Source organism: Lepidothrix coronata, unplaced genomic scaffold (genome assembly GCF_001604755.1).
Source record: "Lepidothrix coronata isolate B3197 unplaced genomic scaffold, Lepidothrix_coronata-1.0 Scaffold308, whole genome shotgun sequence".
Classification (NCBI taxonomy): domain Eukaryota; kingdom Metazoa; phylum Chordata; class Aves; order Passeriformes; family Pipridae; genus Lepidothrix; species Lepidothrix coronata.
In genome coordinates, this window is record NW_016690488.1 from 6,138 (window position 1) to 23,395 (window position 17,258).

Consider the following 17,258-nt stretch of genomic DNA (forward strand, 5'->3'; position numbering starts at 1 on the left):
GCCTGACTCCTCCGAGCATGGCCTCGGGGTGTTCCTCCATCGTGCGCGGGTGCGGGGGCGCGGGGCAGAGCTCTCCCGGGGCTGCGCTCGCAGCCAGCCTCGCTGGGATGGTGGGAGATGCCGGATTAAAATAGCGCGGCGCTTCCCTGGCAAGGGAGGCTTGCGGCAAAGACACCCAAGCGGCTGCGGCGGCGCGGAGGAGGACGAGGAGGAGGATGATGCTGATCGGCGCCTGACACCGGCTGCGCTGGGCAGGGCAGAAGATACAAAGACCCAAATTTGTGAGTGCAGTGCTGCCGCTGAGGGTCCCCTCCCTACATCGCTGCCCCTCTCTGGTTCTCCTCGGAGGTGTGCAGCACCGGGGGATCCCCAGGACCGGTTCCCTTCCTCAGCCTCCTGGCTGGGCCGGAGCGACCTGGCAGAGGAGTGCCAGGGATGCCGGGGTGCTGAGCGCTGGCAGGGTCCGCACCCGGGAGGAAATGAGCAGGAACCTGCCCGCTGCGGCCGGCGGTGCCCACCTCCCTGGCGGGCTCTCTGCTGTGGCTCCTCCACTGCTGCCAAGCCTGGCAGCAGGGAAGGCGTTTGCCAGGGGCTGGTGCTGGCACCCTGAGTGTGAGCGCCAGTTCTCGTGGGGCGGCTGCCCCTTGCCTTCTGTCGCGCCGTAACTCAACTTCTCTGGGGCACCACGACCCACCCGCAGCCCTCCGACAGTGCCAGCTGAGCCCCGGTCCCTGTCCCACTGCGTGCATGGCTTCTCCCCATGCTGGATTTGGGGGCAGAGCCGTGTCCCTGACTGTCCCTCAGGGCCCAGTGCCCCCCTCACTGCTCTCTGTGTGCAGCAGCCTGCCCGCCACCGGCATTCCCAGTGATGGATGGGTGACATGCGGCAGCAGCCCCGGGGCTGTGTTGTCCCAGAATATCCCTGGATGAGCAGAAAACCTCATACAGGGGATTGTTCAACTCACAGCAGCCTTCCTGGGGAGTGAGGACATCTCTGCATTTATTCAAGGACATCCCTTCTCAATTAAATCCCGGCATGGGCTAAACAAACGGGCTGCTGAGATCAAAGGGGGTTTTTTTCCACTCTTTTTTTTTTTTCCAAATTGTTGAAAGGATGCAGTGGAAGCAGCACGGTGTGTTTGGCTTTCATATGCCTGGTGGGGAGGAGAAACTGCCGTTAAATTCCCATAAAGGCATTTCCCTGCGCTAATGTGGGACTGGAGGAGTTTCTAAATGGTGGCCATAGGGTGATGGCACTGGGTGGCTGTGGTGGCCGTGGGCTAGCCCAGAGGAGTGGAATTGCCCGTCGGAGTGGGAGTGCCTGTTGTTGTGGGATTGCCCACTGGCACAGGGTTGCCTGAGGTTTGGTGTTGGATTGCCCATTAGTGTGGAATCCACAGGATCACAGAATATTCAGAGTTGGAAGGGACACAAGGGAGTTGGAAGCATCATCAAATCCAGCTCTTAAATGAATGAATGGCCCATACAGGAATCAAACCCAAACCCTTGGTGTTATGCACACCATGTTCTGACCAGCTGAGCTAATCTCAGGGTCCAGTTGCCCATCGGTGCAGGTTGCCTGCCTGGAGCTGTGTGGCCAGTCGGGCACCTGAGGGGCTCAGCCCCTGCCTGGCCACGTGCTGGGGCTTCAGCCTTGGGCTCCTCAGGGATTGATGGTGTTGTTAAAGCTTCAAAGTGGCCCGGAGCCGGTCCTGCTGCCGGCTGGGATTTATGGTGGAATCTGCCTCGGTGAAGGTTTTATCGCCGCTGTTAAGGGGCCCAGCGTGTGCCGGGGGGCCAGGCAGGGAGGGTCTGCTCTCCTGATCATTGCTAGTGATGGGGGTCACCTTCCTGGGGACCCTCGGATGGGACAGTGCCATGGGGGATGTGATGGGATGCTGCAGCTGTGTGGGACAGCCATCCCTGTGCCCGTGCCAGCAGCATCGTGGGACTGTGCTCTGTGGGAGCCCCATGGGGTCAGCCCTCCCTGCAGCAGCATGTGGGCTGTTGGATGGCCTTTGTGGGGATGCAGTGCCCTTCAGCCATGCACAGCCCCAGGGCCTGGCTTTGTCCCCCAGAGCTGTCCCGGTCTGCACCGCTGCCCACCCCAGCTCTGACCTCCTCCCGCTCCCTCTGCCATGGATCCGTCATTTAAGAAATCGATCCCTTTGCCACCAGCCCTGTCTCCTTTTCCTTTTAAATGGTGTCACTCTGCTATTTCCTGGCCTCTCTAATAGATTTTTATATAATCACTACAGTGCACTTTTAAAGACCGATAGATCACGTTCATTGCTTTTCCCCGTGATTAATTTCCCATAATAGTCCTCTGTAACACCAAGGCAAAGAGAGGAGAGCAAAGAAAACCCCCACATTATCCACTTTGTGCTCCGAGTATAAATGAATTAGATTTAATTTTTGTTTAATTGTTTCCATAGCTCAGCCTCTGCTAACTTTGCAGGATAATTTATTTTGCAGTCTTGGGGAAAAGAAGTGAAGAAGGTTCCTGTGCTGTGCTCTGCCCGCGGCAGCCGTTAATTACAGCTGATTGCCTTCCCTGCCTGGAATGATGGAGCCACGGTGGGCTCTGGCTGGAGGGTCCTGTCACACCCTGGGGCCCTGGCAGGTGGGCAGTGCAGGGTCTGGAGCCAGGGGTGAGCCGGGAAGGGCCGAGCTGGGGATGTGGGATGTTCTCATGTGTCTTCACATCCAAACAGTGCAAGGTTTGAGTGGTGTGCTCTTCTCCCTCCACAGGGGCCTTGGCTTCTGGGAATAGTGTCCTATGTCCCCTGCCTGGTGCCTGGACAGTGGGGAGAGGAGGCTCTGGGTATCACCTCATAACATTCAGCATCTTCCCCGCTGCCAGCCCCCAGCCACTGCAGCCGGGTCCATCCTGCCCCAGCAGATCGTGGGCAGAGCAGCAGGGACAGAGCCACCGTGTCCTCGTCCAGTTCACCCATTAATCACTGACTGCAGGGGCATCGAGCCCTGCTTAAAATGCACCGGCAGTGCCGAGGTGAGAGTAGCAGCTCGAGAGAGCCACGGCTAATCTGCTCCCTCGGAGACGGGCTACCTTCGGCCTGTTAATCAGTTGCAGTAATTACAATCCAACTTTACATGTGGAATGTTAATTAAAGGACAGGACGCAGGGACCTGCAGCCTGGCAGCAAGCGGTGTGCCTGGTGGTGACAGGTCGGGGGGGCTGGGGGACATGGGGCACCCCCTGTGCCCCGGCTCATCTGCTGCTCCCTGCAGCTGGAGCTGGGGCTGAGCGTGGAGATGGGGGCAGGGTCTGAGGTGATGCCAGGCACTGTCCAGAGTGATGCCAGGCAGGGGACCAGCAGGCTGTTGGCACTGTCTTTACTTTATGGTTCCTGGATGGTGGCTGCTGCTTACCTCAAATTGCTTTGCTGATGTGCACAGATGGATGGATTTGTTGGGAAGTAGGATGTTGTAGCTGGACCTCCACTGCCCTCTCTGCTTCCTGCCCTGGCCCTGATCTCCCCATAACTCCCCCCACCCATGGTGTCCCTGAGCCTCCCTTTCTCTGGGCTGAGCACCCACCTCCCTCCCACTGTATCTCTGTCCCATGCTCCAACCTCCAGCCATCTCTGTGGCCTTCTGCCAGACTCCAGTATATTAGTCCCACCTGCACTGGGGGGCCCAAAGCTGGACACTGGATCTAGATGTGGCCTTGTGGGGGGCAATGGCAGGGCTGGCCAGTCATGGTGCTGTCCCCCGGTCCAGGCAGCATGTTCCTGCCTGGCTGCCCATGGGCAGCTCAGCTCTGGGGACGGGGCTCTGTCCCCACCATACCCATCCTCCTCGCTGGGGAGCAGACCCTCACTCCATCCCTCACAAGGTGCTGGTGCCAGGAGCTGGCATGGAGCAGCTGGAGCCCGGAGTGCTGCCTGGATCCTGCAGGCAGAGCCCCAATACCTGTTCAGTCCCTGCCTGGTCCCTGTCCTGTCCCTGCCTGGTCCGTGCCTGTGCAGAGCCTGTGCCCTGACGCTTTGAGCAGCATTGTCTGACCGACACCGAGCCGCAGTTGTCCCTTCCCTGTCCCCAAGGAATATGCACTGTGCAGTCAGGCTGCGGCCCCTCGGGCTGCTGCATTTTTGTCCTTGGCTGCACTTACCTTGCCTGGGGGGCAGCGGAGCCCTGAGGGGCCGGGGCTGCTGAGAGGATCCCGTGGGTCCCTGCGGTGGCTGAGAGCCTGGGTGCAAGGCGAGAGCAGATGCCGGCTGAGCCCCCGCTAAGCTGGAGGTGGTGGGTGTTCCTCACCCATCCCTGCGGAGGGTGCAGGTGTTTTTTGGAGGAGGGGTGGTGGGGAGAGCCTGCCTGGCAGCCGGCGGAGGTGGGGACTGGCCCCAGTGCAGCTGGGGGAGTCATTAAAACCCCGGTCAGCAGCGTGGAGCCTCGCTGAGCAATCTGCCAGGGCGTCAGTGCCCTGGATTATTGCTGTGAGCAGCTGAAGGAGAGCAGAGAAGAGGTGTGAGCTGAGAGGAATGACAAAGAGGGGAAGGAGAGGAAGAAGCCCTGGAGGAGGAGGAGGAGGGGGAGGCTGGATCAGTGCTGCAGGCAGTGCAGGGTGCTCCAGCAGTGATGCTCTGCTGTCCCAGCAGCCACCTGGTCCCTGGTATGTGGTGTCTCAATGCGTGTCCCGTTGGTCCTGGGATGCAGCCCATCCCTTGGCAGCCCCCTCCCTGCAGTCCCTGGGGCTGCTGGGCTCCTTTCTTGTATCGCTTTGTTTTCCCCTCAGAGTGGTGGAGTTCCTGGGTCACTCAGATTCCACTGTCGCTTTCCCATGGGATCTCAAAACCAGGTTCACTAAAGCTTCTCTGTCTCTTTAGCCGTACTGGCCGTAAATCTGGGGATGTTTCACCGGGCGCTGGGCTCCTGCCAGTCTTCAGATGATCTGGCTTCTTGAAATAAGGAATGCTTCTCCTGGCATTTCTAACTCCCTCCCATCACCGGCGGCGTTGGAAAGGGCAGAGGGGAGGACGGGTGTGCTGCGGCAGCGGCTCCAAAGGCAGCGCCGGGATCCGCGGCCATGGCGTGGCCGGGGGGGCCGGAGGGGTGCAGAGCCCGGCACGTGCCGGTTCCGGTGCTTGGGTGGGCCCTGGAGGTGCCGTCGTCCTGCCTGCCCATCCCGGAACCTTCACTGCTGAGGAGCCTCGGCATCATGGATGGTGCACCGAGGTAAGGGAACAAGGGGCTGGCACTTCCCAGAGCGGAGTGCCGTGCCGGGCTGGCCTCCCACCGCCATGGCAGAGGTGGGACCAGAGTTGGAGATGGGCCTGGTTTGCCGGTGTAGCCGATGACCAGTGCTGCACTGGGGAGGAGCTGTGCTGGTGGTTGGTGTTTCTCCAAGAGGAGCCACACTGTGTTTATTTGTTCTCCAGATTTGGGATGAAGGACAGTCCCTCAGGAACTTGCTGGCCTGGAGGAGGATGGAGTGTGGGTGTGGCTGGAGCCTTGAGAGCCCGCTGTGTGTGTGCAGGCAGGGACAGGGCAGGGGTGTGGGCAGACTGCCAAAATCAGGAATGACAGCAGGAAACTTGTGTGGCTGTGCTAGTTTTGGCCTTTCCCTGCCATGCCAGGGCACAATGTGGTGCCAGCTATCAGTGTGGGAGCTGGGGGTTTGCAGAACAGGGCAAAGACAGAGGCTTGCTGCCAGGCAGGACAGGTCTCCTCTCTCGCCTCTTGGATCCTGTGTGTGGTAGCATTTTGGTCCTTTGGTACTGTCCATCCTCTGCCATGACCCCTGGCACGAGATGTGTCACTGCACGTCCCCACTCACTGTGTGCTGCGGTGCCCTGAGCAGCCCCTGCTCCGAGCTCCAGACATGATGTTTCATGTTAGGCTCCATCTTTCTGCTCTGTTCTCCCAAGGGATCCCATCTATCCTTGAGAGTTCTGGACCAGAAGCACCAAATTTGTCTTTCCAGTTCATCCAACTTTCTTTGCATTTCAAATAGCTGCTCCCAGGGAACTGCCCAGAGCAGCAGCTGCTGGCAGAGCGGCCTGGAATAGTCAGGAAGAGCCCATTGTGGGTCCACTGCTGTCCCCTTACACTGTGTGGATCCGCTGTTGCCTCTGGTTGACCCCCACCAGCTCTTTTCTTCCCGTCTTATTGCTCCTTGGATCTGATCTGTAGTCCCTCTCTCGCTTGGTCCTCAGGTACTGTTCACAGCCGTATTTTGGTCACACAGGAGGTGGCTCCTGAAGGCCATAGTGCTGATCCCAGAGCTTCTGCCAACACAGGTCCCACCTCAGGATACCTTCATCCATCCTTCTGTGCTAGAAAGTGCTGGCATTTCTCCATGCAGCTACTTCCTCCTGGCAAAGCCCCAGCTGGATCACTGGGAGAGACACATCAAGGCTCTCTCCATTCTTCCTCCATGTGCTCCCTGGCTGGTGGCAGGGTCCCTCCTTTGGGAGGTGAAGCCTTCTGCCACTTCCCTTGGAAGCTGTCCCCCATGGGGACAGGCTGCCTGTGGGGATCCTGCCCCTCCTCCCTGTGCTGGGGACGGAGCCAGGGACCTGCAGCAGCTCACGAGGGGAGAGCCAGTCAGACGTGTCTAGCTCAGGGCTTTGGGGCTGTGGCACGTGGGACTGGCACCACTGTGGTCTCCCCTCCCTGGGTGCTGTGGATGTGGTGTGACTCTTCCACCCGTGGGCTGGTGCCCTGAGATGGCTGGTGTGGCAGCTCCAGCAGTGTCACACAGCAGAGCACGACCCACATCCTGGGCAGCCCCTTCCTGCAGCAGCACCAGATGCTTTCCCTGCAGTTTAAGTTTTCCCATCTCATTCATTTTAGGGATTAATTAAAGTGTTTCCCCTCCCTCCTTCCCTCTCCCCCGTTCCATACAGCTGCACATGGATTTTAGGGTCGTGCTTGTTTACATCAGTTATATTTAAATTAATGAGTGTTTGTTTTAGGAAAAACAGCAGAAATCTTGTAAAAACAAATGTTTTTTGTGTCCCACAACCAGCCCCACAGCCCAGCTGGGGTGAATTGGGATTCCCGAGGTGGGTGCCCTAGGCAGCCTTAGCCCCACACCCCCTACAGCAGGTCCCTACGGAGAGCTCTGCCCTGGGCACGCAGCATCTTCTGGGTACCATTGTGAGGTGACCTCCAATGCTTACAAGGTGGTTGGGTGGGTTTTTCCCCCCTGGTCCCATGCCCAGCAGTGGCAGCCGGGTCATCTGCATGTGTTTGCCAGGGATAATCCCCCATCCTGGCGCAGGGATGCTGCTGAACCGCCTCTGCTGGGGCGGCTGGCGGGTTCCTTCTTTCATCAGGAGGTTGGATGGGGGAGAGCATTAAGAAGAAGAAAGAGAAAGGGGAGGAGGAAGGATAATTATTTTTACCAATGGCTCTGAGCCGCTGGATGCCTTTAAAGTTGCCTTTGTGTTCCCGTGGGTCAGGCCGGGCACAGCCTGGCCCGCAGCGCTGTGGCGCGGCCGCCTTTGTCGTCGGGGCTGCGGTCCCGGTTATTAGCCAGGATGCAGAGACCCAGAACCTCAGATCTTCCGTGCGGCTGGTGGGAGGAACGAGCAGAGCTGCCTTATCACGCTCATTTAACTGGTTAATACATCTTCAGAGCAAATAATGCGGGCTGGGGGTGAACTGCTTAACCAACCTCATTACTATTGTGCATTTAGCAGCTTGGAGGAAGATAATACCTTTCAGGTTTGACCCAATTTTAGTTTTTGTTGTCATAACCATGGAAAATCGACCTTCAGAGACCCTCAGCAGTGAGCCTGAATAGGAAGTGATTTACAGCAAAAGTGCTGTGTGGAATGCTTAATGCACTTGTGCAGGAAAACAGACTGCGACCGGCTCCTGGCATCCCTGTCTCCACAGTGGGGGCTGACCTGGCTACTGGCACCCCTGTCCCCACAGTAGGGGCTGGCCTGGCACCCCTGTCTCTGCTGCAGGGGCTGCCCGTCTTGCCCTGGCTCTGGGACATATGCTGCCCATGCACAGTCCCTGTGGGATGGGGTCGGTGGTGGCATGGCCGTGCCAGTGCTGTGCTTGCCTGCACATGCTGTGCTTCCCTCCCCATGGTGCTGGGGTGCTCCTCGGGTCAGCTGGAGCGGGGCTGGCCTGGGCACCTGCTTCCCTGGGCACCGTCACTGCCAGGGCTGGAGCTGCTCGCTGTGGTGGTGTGGGACCCTGTGGTCAGTGTGCACTCCATGGTCAGTGTGGGACCCTGTGGTCAGTGTGCACTCCATGGTCAGTGTGGGACCCCACGAGCACCGTGCACCCTGTGGTCAGCGTGCACCCCACAGTCACTGTGTGCCCCGTGAGCACCTCTTGGCAGGGCTGTGGTCAGCCTGGCCAAGCGTCCTGGAGTCCGGCCCGACACATTGACCTTGGCCTTGGCCAGACTCTCCCACCACCACCAGCCTGTGGCTTTTCTGCCGGTGCCCTTTGTCACCCGGTTTGTGCCGTGGAGCAGTGACAGCCCTGACCGCGGTGACAGCCCTGACGCCGCGCCGGCAGCGTTCCCACGGGTGAGATGTCACCTGCGCCCAGCGGGGGTGGTTCCCATCGCTTCAGTTTTGTCTGTGGCAGGCAGAGACTTTCCCAGTCTTCAGCAGCCGGGGGTGCGTGGGACCTTCCTTTCACTCAGATAGGGAGGAGGGTGGCAGGGAGGTGACAAGCCTTCCTCCCCTTTCCCCGAGGCAGCTGTGAGCGCGGCTGCACCACCCAAGCCTGGCTTCTGCCGCTGCTGCTGTGATGTGTGGGTGGTCCCCGTGGCACGGGATGCGGTTGACAGCAGTGCCCAGGGCTGGGGGAAGCACTGGGAATGGGTGATGCCCACAGGGAGTGGATGATGCCCGTGGGGTGCAGGCACATCCCCAGAGGGATCAGATGGGCTGCAGTAGCAGGGCCGTGCTCTCCTCCCTCCTCTTCCCACGGCTGTGCTGGGATGGGGGCATGATGCGGGCAGCTAATATTAGATCACTGAAATTCTGCTGTTTTGCAGCTAAAGGAGAAGCTGCTCCCTCAGCGCAAGAGTTGAAACTCTTTAGCCTTCCTCTGTGTCACCTCCATGGCCATGGATACCTCCAGGTGTGACGTAAGTGAGACCCAGGGAAAAAACATCTTCTGTTTAGCATCAAAATCCTATTACCAAGTGCCGTGTTCTGCTGCACAGATATCAGCCACGGCAGAGATAAGTGGGAAATAGCTCCTGGTTGGGCTGGAGCAGGAGCTGTATCTCAGGCTGCACAGGCGCCAAGTGCTGGTTCAGTGAGTTTGCTGCTGAAAGAAAATTCCTCTCCCCCCTCCTCTGCAATCCAGGGAAAACCACTATGGGCCCCCCAGGCCCCCACTGCACCCCCAGCCCTGCCCTGCTGAGGGGCATTTCTGTGCCACCCCGTTGTCGTGGTGGGGTCTGGCAGAATGTGCTGGGCTGGGACCAGGGACCAGCGTCCTCATGGGAGTGCAGGGGCAGTGGCAGGGGCTCAGCCTCCCAAAAATGAGCAGGTACAGCCCTGGTCCTGCCCCCCCTGCAGCAGCCGCCGGGCTGGCCTTGGGATTGCAGATGCTGCGGGCAGCTGCATCATCTCTCCATCTCCTCCCTGGGGTGCTGCTGGCTTTGATAAAACCGCTCAGCCTTCCAGGGGTTGGCTTGTCGATCTAATCGCTGTTGTTTAGTGTGTAGTAAAAGCCCGGTGGCTCCTGGGGGAGATGCCCCATGGGGATCTGCAATCTACTTTCCCATCCCTCCTGGGGCTGGATCGCTTTCCCTGCAGGGGGGTGCTGCAGGGATGCTGCCAATGGTGAGGGATGCTGTTGGCAGGTGAGGGATGCTGCTGGGCCTCCGACACCAGTGGGGAACACGCCATCCCCATCCCCAGCACACACGTGGGTTTGCTTTTGAAAATAGAAGGTGCTGAAAAAAGTCCTGCTGTGCTCAGCTTGTTTCAGGGATGCTGTTGGATTTTCCCAGTGTTTATCATGTCCTGCGCTCACTGCACGTGCATGGGTGGTTCAGTCTTGGGCAAACCCCACAGTGTGAGTCCCCACCGAACCCCTGGCTCAGCTGCGCTTCCTGGTCACACACAAACCACCCAGGGCAGAGGGAAGAGAGGCTGGTGGCAGTGTCTGCTGGAGGGGACAGCCAAGGGGATATTAGGGGACAACCAACAGGGGAGTTGGGGACACCAGGAGGGCCTTAGGGGGCCGGCTGTGGCAGACCAGCATTAAAGGGGTTGGGATGGAGGGGCTGCTGAGCATGATACTGCACTGAGCTCTAGCTCTGCCTGCTGATCAGGAGCAGACCCTAATGAGCAGGACTAATGAGACAGGAGGGGAATTCCAGCAAGTTTGGGGAGGCTGGGGAGTGCCTGTGATGTTCACTGCATCTCTATGGATTTTCTTTGGTCTGTCCCCAAACTGATTATGGTGCCTGTCGTGGGGATGGTGCCCACTCCGAGCAGTGGGCTTGGCATGCTGGGTGACTGCTGGTGCCAGTCCCAGTGTGTGCAACTCCAGCTGGTCCTGGGGCCAGCATCTGAACAGCTCTGTGGGTTGCCCTTGTCTCCTTACTGGCTCTCTGCTCCTGCGCTGCTGGGAAGCATATCCTTGTCCGGGCCCTGTGCTGCTGTGGTTATTGGGATGTGCTGGGATGGTGTTTGGGGGACACTGGTGGCTTTACGGGGTCCAGGCCAGTAGGCTGCGCTGGAGATTGCTGCAGAGATGGCCTGGGGGTCCTGACTCCCTTCCCACCTCCCTCTTGGCCATGCTGGTTTGGCAGCAGGGGGGGGATTTGCAGCCACACCACTGCGGGCAGATTTTTCCTTCGTCTTCTCCTCGTTTTTTAATGAGCCAACCTTGGAGGACCTTGAGCGCCGCTCCCACAGCTCTGCTGTGACTTATCTCCCGGCCTCTGCCCCTGTTCTGCTGAGGGGATAAATCTCAGCTCCCGGTGCTCCGAGCCCATCCCGCTGCACGGTGCAGGCGTCATAACTCACGGCGGGCAGGGGGGCTGCCTGGCTGAAGTGCAGGGGGGACGTCACCACTCTGTGCTGGGAAGGATGGGCTGCCCAGGGGAACAGGGAAAAAGTCCCATGAAAATAGGGGACAAGCTGTTAAATTGTTTCCTCTTCAACCTGGGTTGGAGAAAAGTACATGTGGGGCTGTGGGCAGCCTCTGGGGAGCCTTTGGGGGAACAGGTGTTTTTTCCCTTAGGAAGTATTTGCCTTTTCTTGTCTCCATCCCAGGTGCTCATCTGAGGCTAGGGCTGGTGCTTCTGGGGAGGCAGGACCAGCCTCAGCATCCTGCATCAGTCCAGAGACCGGGATGTGTCCCGCTGGGGATCCTGAGCTGGGGACTTCCCGTGCGCCCTGTGTGGCCAAACCCCATTCTCCAGGGCCATGCTTCCCCCTCCTGGGGGCCTTTACCAGTGGGCAGGGTCCTGCCTCTGCACATGTAAGGGGCTGCTCCAGAGCTGCCCCCCAGCCATGAGATAATTGTGCTGTTTGAAGGAGTGGGCCAAGCGTGTGTGAGTCCCTGTAGCCGTGGTGTTCTGAGGTGCCGAGCTCTGCCACGTCCTCCTCCGTTATTAGTGGTGGTGCCTACACAGGGATGGGACTGGAGCCTCTCCCTCTCTCTTTCAGGCTGAGAAGCTGCTGCTGTGAGACCCCAACGGCTCTTTCTGACGGCTCCGAGGGGCGAACACGAGTGTGAGCTCCTGCCTGCCACTGCACCTGAGGCACCTGCTCTTGGTCTTCAGGTACGTTGTTCCCACCCAGCAGTCCATGTAGGGGAGGGCATGGAAGTATTTTTCTGTCGAGGATGAAGCTGCTGCTTCCCACGGCTGTGCCTGGGGCAACAGCCCACAATCAGCCCACCAGGTGCTTTGCACTGGCACTGGGTACAGATCCTGTGGGTCCAGACTCTTGTGCGATGACCTGGAAAAGGGGAGCATCACAAGGAGAAGGCATGCCTGCTTTGGTCCTCATGGGATGTGAGGTGAAGGGGTCTGGTCCTGCCTAGGGATCAGTCCCAGCCATCTCCCTCCTGCTCACTGCAGGAGCATGGAGGTCCCAGAGCGTGTGGGACCTGGGTGGTCCCCAAGCACGGGCAGGGGAGCGTGTGACCACAGTGCACGCACAGCCCTGCACGTCGCAGCCTGGCTGGACCCGCCAAGAACCGGCTTCTGGCACCGACCGTGCTGCAAACCCCCCTCGGGGCTGCGTGCGCGGCTCCGCGTGCTCTGGGCTGAACCCGTCCCCGTCAGTTCATGTTACAGGCTCTGGAGCCCCCCTCGTGCTGACACCAGCCCGCACTGGGAGCTCGCACCAGCTTGAGGAGGAGTTAAAATTTAAACTTCTCAAAGGCAGTAGGATTCTCTCCTCCAGATGAGGCATCCTCCCCGTTTCTTCCCAGCGCTGCGAGTACCCAGGGGCACGGCAGGCGCTCAGGGGGGCTGCAGCAGCGCTGTGGCCGCTGCGATGACCAGGGACTGGGCTCTGCTTGGGGTTGTTCTGCCACTGCACGTGTCTTCCAGTGCCCTCCCCACCGACTGCTGCACTGAGGGGACCCCCAGAGCTGGGACTGCTCTTCTCCAACTGGCATGAGCCGAGGGGAGTGCTGGGGGGACCCCCAGAGCTGAGGGCTCTTCTCCCCCTTGCATGAGCCGAGGGAGTGCCCGGGCAGGTGGGAGTGCCTGTGGAGCTGTGCATCACTGTCTGGCTCCAGTGAGGGGGGGTTGTGTGTGCCCCCCTTGCAGTGCCGCTCGCCGCACACCGGCTCCTCCACTGTGCCCCAGCCCCAAGTGCCTGCTCGGGAATCATGAAATGGCAGTGAGAGTTTGAGGCTCCTCGTCACTCTGGGGCACAGGTTGTCCCGAGCCAGGATTAGAGAGGCTGTGCAGATGGATTCCCCAGCTGCATTCATCAGTTCAGAGGCAGCAAAGGCAGCTGAGCTCTGTGCATCACCTTGAAGCTCTTTTTTTTGTCTTTTAGAAAACTTTGGGTGGATGTTATTGCTCATGAAAGCAAGGGGCTGATCATGCTGGGAAGGAGCAGGCGTAGTGTGGGCTGGCACTATTATGCAAGCTTCCCACATGCAGCTCTGCCAGTGCACTCCGTTCCAGAACAACAGCACGCGCCCGCGTGCCAGCCCTGAGCCCACCCCCGGGTCTGCCAGAGCACCACGGTGCCACTCTGCCCACGTTGCCCTCACTGTAGGCCCTGCCCGCGCCACCCGCACCATGCTCCTGCATCCTGCCACCTGCTCCTGCCCAGAGCCAGCAGCCCCATGGTCGGGTAGGTTTGGGGTGAGGGTGTGCACGGTCCTACCCGGCCCCACAGCTCCGTGGTGTGCAGGAGCTGCCCATCGGAAGCGCCCTGGCTGAAGTGGGAGTTCCTCCTGGGACTTTGTGCTGTACTGGGGCATGTCTGGCTCTTGGGGCTGGGGCTCTGCTGTTTTTTGGGGGGCTGTCACCCCACCCATGATGCACATTTTGCTCCTGCGTTGGGAGGAATGTGCCCGTCCTGGGGGATGTGCCTCATCTGTGGGGCTGGTGCAGCCATTGCTGCCAGGACCTGCTCTGGGCTCACTGGAGCTCAGGCCACCAAGTTCTTCCCCATCCAGGTTTTCTCCCTGCTGCTTTCCCCCTCTCTCCCATGAGCCGTCCCCCTCGCTGGCCTCTGTGTGTGGCTGCTGGCCATGGACTGTGTGGGTGCTGGTGGCAAGCTCGGGCTCACTGGGCTGGTGAGGAGCAGCCCAGAGCAGGGAGGAACATGCCAATGCAGAGCCCCTGCGGCGACTCTCCCCATCATTCCCAAACCTGCCAGAGCACCCCCCGGGAGGATAGTGCTCCTTCAAGGAAGACTTGGAGATGAGCAATGGAAAACATCTGACAGGGGAGCCCTTGAGGCGCTTTTGTTCTACAGAGTGGGAGTGTGAGATCCGCTCAGACATGAAAGGCTGCACAGCTCCGTCCCCAAAGTCACGGTGAGGAGGAGGACGGGGGTGTGCGGCTGCACCGGGAGGTCATCCCGGGAATGACTGGCACCGGGATCCCCGCTCCATCCCTCCCCTTCCAGCAACTAAATTAGGTCACACTTGAAAGTCAGTTTCTTGGCTGTGGATTTAATTTAGCTTTTCCAGGCTAGTTATCATATAATAAATTCCAGGAGATTTATAGAAAACATGCCCAGGGAGGCTTAGCCAGTGTGTAACAAGATTTGTGCCTCTTTCCCACTGTCGAGCAGCTCTGGCGAGCGTGGCGCTGCCAGCGGATGGGCAGGCAGGGCTGGCAGCCCCGTGGGAGCTCCCAGGGAGAGCAGGCAGCCCCAGCAGTGGGGGGCTGTCACCCCGTCTCTCTGGGGCACGGGAGGGTCCCCAGTGCAGCCGTTTCCTGCCCCGGCTCCCCAGCTGCCGTAAATCACCTGGAGCAGGTGCGTTCCCGCTGCTGCTCATCACTTGTCTTCTCGCCTGGGCTCATTGTGGGCAGTGCCAAGCACAAGCCCATCGTGGCAGTGCCCATATGTGACCAGAGGCAGCACAGTGGCATGAGGACTCAGCAGCCCCGAGCAGTGCCAGTGATGGGGAGCGATGGGGCGTTGGGCACCTGGTGCCTTTCTGCTCAAGGGGTGACAGTGTGTGGGCCATCCCTGCTGGGTGGGGGGGCCTCGTGCCCTCCCTCCACCGGCTCCTGGGGCACAGGGACCATGAGATGGAGCTAAAAGAGGTGGTATTTCGTGCTCCCTGCTGCTGGGACTGGTTTCCTGCTGCACCCGGAAGGCTGAGCAGGGAAAGGCACTGGGGTTTGTGGGGATTTATGGCACTGGCAGTGCCGTGCTGGGAGCGGGTGGCTCAGCATGGAGGGCACTGCCAGCGTGCTCCTGCTCTGCTCACTGCTAACGCTGCCCAATTAGTGTCTTATTAGTCACTCTGCGTGTTAAGGCATTAGGAACAATTAAGGGTGAGAAGAGTTTCCAGATGTAGAGGCAAGCGCTGGAGCTGGGAGCTGGCAGTTCCGCTGGCTGCTCCCATATGGAAGGGATCTTGTGCACAGCAGGACTCACTGTGGGGCCACGGGGCCAGCCTGGCTAAGGGTCCCAGGGCCACTGGGGTGCAGGGAACCCCACTGCGGGGCAGCCCTGGGGGCAGTGCCCACCTCTGTCATCAGCACCACAGCTGGGGGCCACGCAGAGGTGGGATGGAGCCATGGGGGGTTGGCGAGTGTGGGAAGGAGCTGCTGGGATACCCACAGATGAGGGGCACAGCCGGGCACTGCCCCTACCCTGAGTAGAGGGATGTTCCACCAAGCCCTGGGCGTGCTCCACAGGGTTGGGTTTGTAAATGAGCTCAAATGAAACATTTATTTACTGTTGGGGCCGGGTGTGAGTCCCTCGGTGCGCCCAGCCGGCGCTGGCAGCCCTGTGCTGTGCTTTGCTGTGCTGTCCTGGAGCATCTGGGGCACGGCACGAGGGGCCAACCACCTTGACAGAGATAGCGCCGTGTTGTGACACTTTGAGGTGCAGGAGAAGTAGCACAAGCAGAGACGAATGTGACTTCAGAGCCCAAGTGCAAGTGACTTCAGCTCGCCAGAAATAGTCCCCAGGCAGTGCTGGGAGAGGGGACCTGGAGCTGGCAATTTCTGGGAGTGTTGGGGTGCTCCCGTGGCTTGTTGCCCCCATGCAAGGTAAGCTGCACCCCCACTATTGCTCCCAGCACTGCACCCCCAGTGCCCCCCCTCCATGGCACTGGAGAGGCTGCCAGCCAGGGGTCAGGGAGCTGGCAGTGGCTCTGGCCAGCACAGGTGGTCTCTCCTCAACACCAAACGCATCACCCCGTGACAAGCGCTCAGAGGGTTCCCCATCGACTCCTGGAGCCTCGGGTGCCCTCATGGTGTGGAGGGTGTGGGGGGCTGCCCCAGCCTTTGGGGCGTTCCCCCAGACACTGATGCTGTGGTTTCCCCCTCGCTGAGCCAAGGCCGAGTGAGCACCGCGAGGTGGGGCAGCAGAGAGGGGGACAATGGCCTTCAGCACATCGGAATATTTTCTCTGCTGCTCTCCCCAAGGCGAGGAGTGGTGCTTGGACAGATGGTGTTTTTGAGTGACCTTGCAGCTCTGAGCGGTTCCCTCGGCTGCTGAGTAACGGTGGGAGCCGCGGGAAGCGGCAGCGGTGCCGCAACCTGCTCGCGCTGGCGGGAGCCTGTCAGGGAGCCAGGGCTGGGAGGAATGTGGGGTAAGCCAGGGGATGGAGCCAGAGCCCGACAGCCCTGAGGTGATGGCTGCAGGGAAGTTCAATGTGCACCACAATCCCTGGCTCCCCTTTGCTGTGGGAAGAGTGTGGTGTGTCCAGTGAGGTTATTCTGAGCCTCCAACAGCTCCTCCAGCCTGTGCCCCTGGCTCTTTGCTTCAGCAGTGGGATCACGATCATTCCTCCTCTCTCCTTGTGCTCTTCTTTGGGAAAGGCCTGAGTTTTCTCCGGGAGCCAAGGCAGCAGTGCCTGCAGTCAGCACAGCGGGGCCAAGTGTGAGGAGAGCTCTCCTGCCATTGCCATGTGTGTGGGGACACACTAGAGGTCCAGTTCGTGTCCATGAGGGCAGCAGGTAGAAAGTCTTTTGCCATGTGAGGTTTCTCTTGGAGCTGCGATCCAGGACTGTGGTCCTGAGGGAACAGATCCAAGCGAGGGGAAGAGGGCACTGCAACGTGCGGCTTTGCCGTTGAACAGTCACCCTGGGCAGGCTCATCTCCTCTGGCACCCTTGCAGCCTCCTGCCAGCTCCTGAGGGCTGCAGCACCAAGAGGTGTCCTAAATTGGGGAAGGAACAAGGAGCTCTTGGCACTCTCCCGGAGCATCATTTGCATTCAGGCGCAGCTCCTCACTGTGAGGGAGGCGGGGGCCGGCAGCCGAGGGGTGAGGAGCGGCCGCACACCGGCTCCGCTGTCAGAGCATCCCGTGGGACAGCTGCGGAGGGGGCTGTGGCTCGGGGATCACCGTGCTCCAGGTTTCTTGTTTTCATTCTTCTCTGCCTCAACTTTGTGTCCGAGTTTGCTGTCCAGGATTTGTGCCTTTGCTTTTTCTGAACAGGAGTTGTCATCATTGCCATCTCACTTCGGGGCCGGTGCCCTGTGACGTGATCTGATGAACCACGGTGGGGTTGGTTGTGTTCCTGTCTGTTCTGTGCTCTCTGGGGATGGAGAGGGTCTCGTTTCCATTGCATGGACCACAAGACCAGCTGGGGCCAGGCAGTTCCCAGCCGGTGGTCTGTGATGAATT

The 17,258-nt window shown here is 59.8% G+C and overlaps 1 protein-coding gene across 7 annotated transcripts in view; it reads left to right on the forward strand.

Annotated features, from left to right (window-relative positions):
• The first annotated feature begins 206 nt into the window (after window positions 1-206).
• RBFOX3 (RNA binding protein, fox-1 homolog 3) overlaps window positions 207-17,258 on the forward strand; it is an 88,780-nt gene continuing 71,728 nt past the window's right edge. For 3 of the 7 annotated variants that reach the window (XR_001878466.1, XR_001878470.1, XR_001878467.1), the window contains exons 1-2: window positions 215-281; window positions 11,637-11,752. The gene's annotated coding sequence lies outside the window, so the exon portion shown is untranslated. Of the gene's footprint in view, window positions 282-11,636; window positions 11,753-17,258 lie in introns of all 7 variants that reach the window. The other 4 variants (XR_001878472.1, XR_001878471.1, XR_001878469.1 and 1 more) reach the window with 3 other exon arrangements.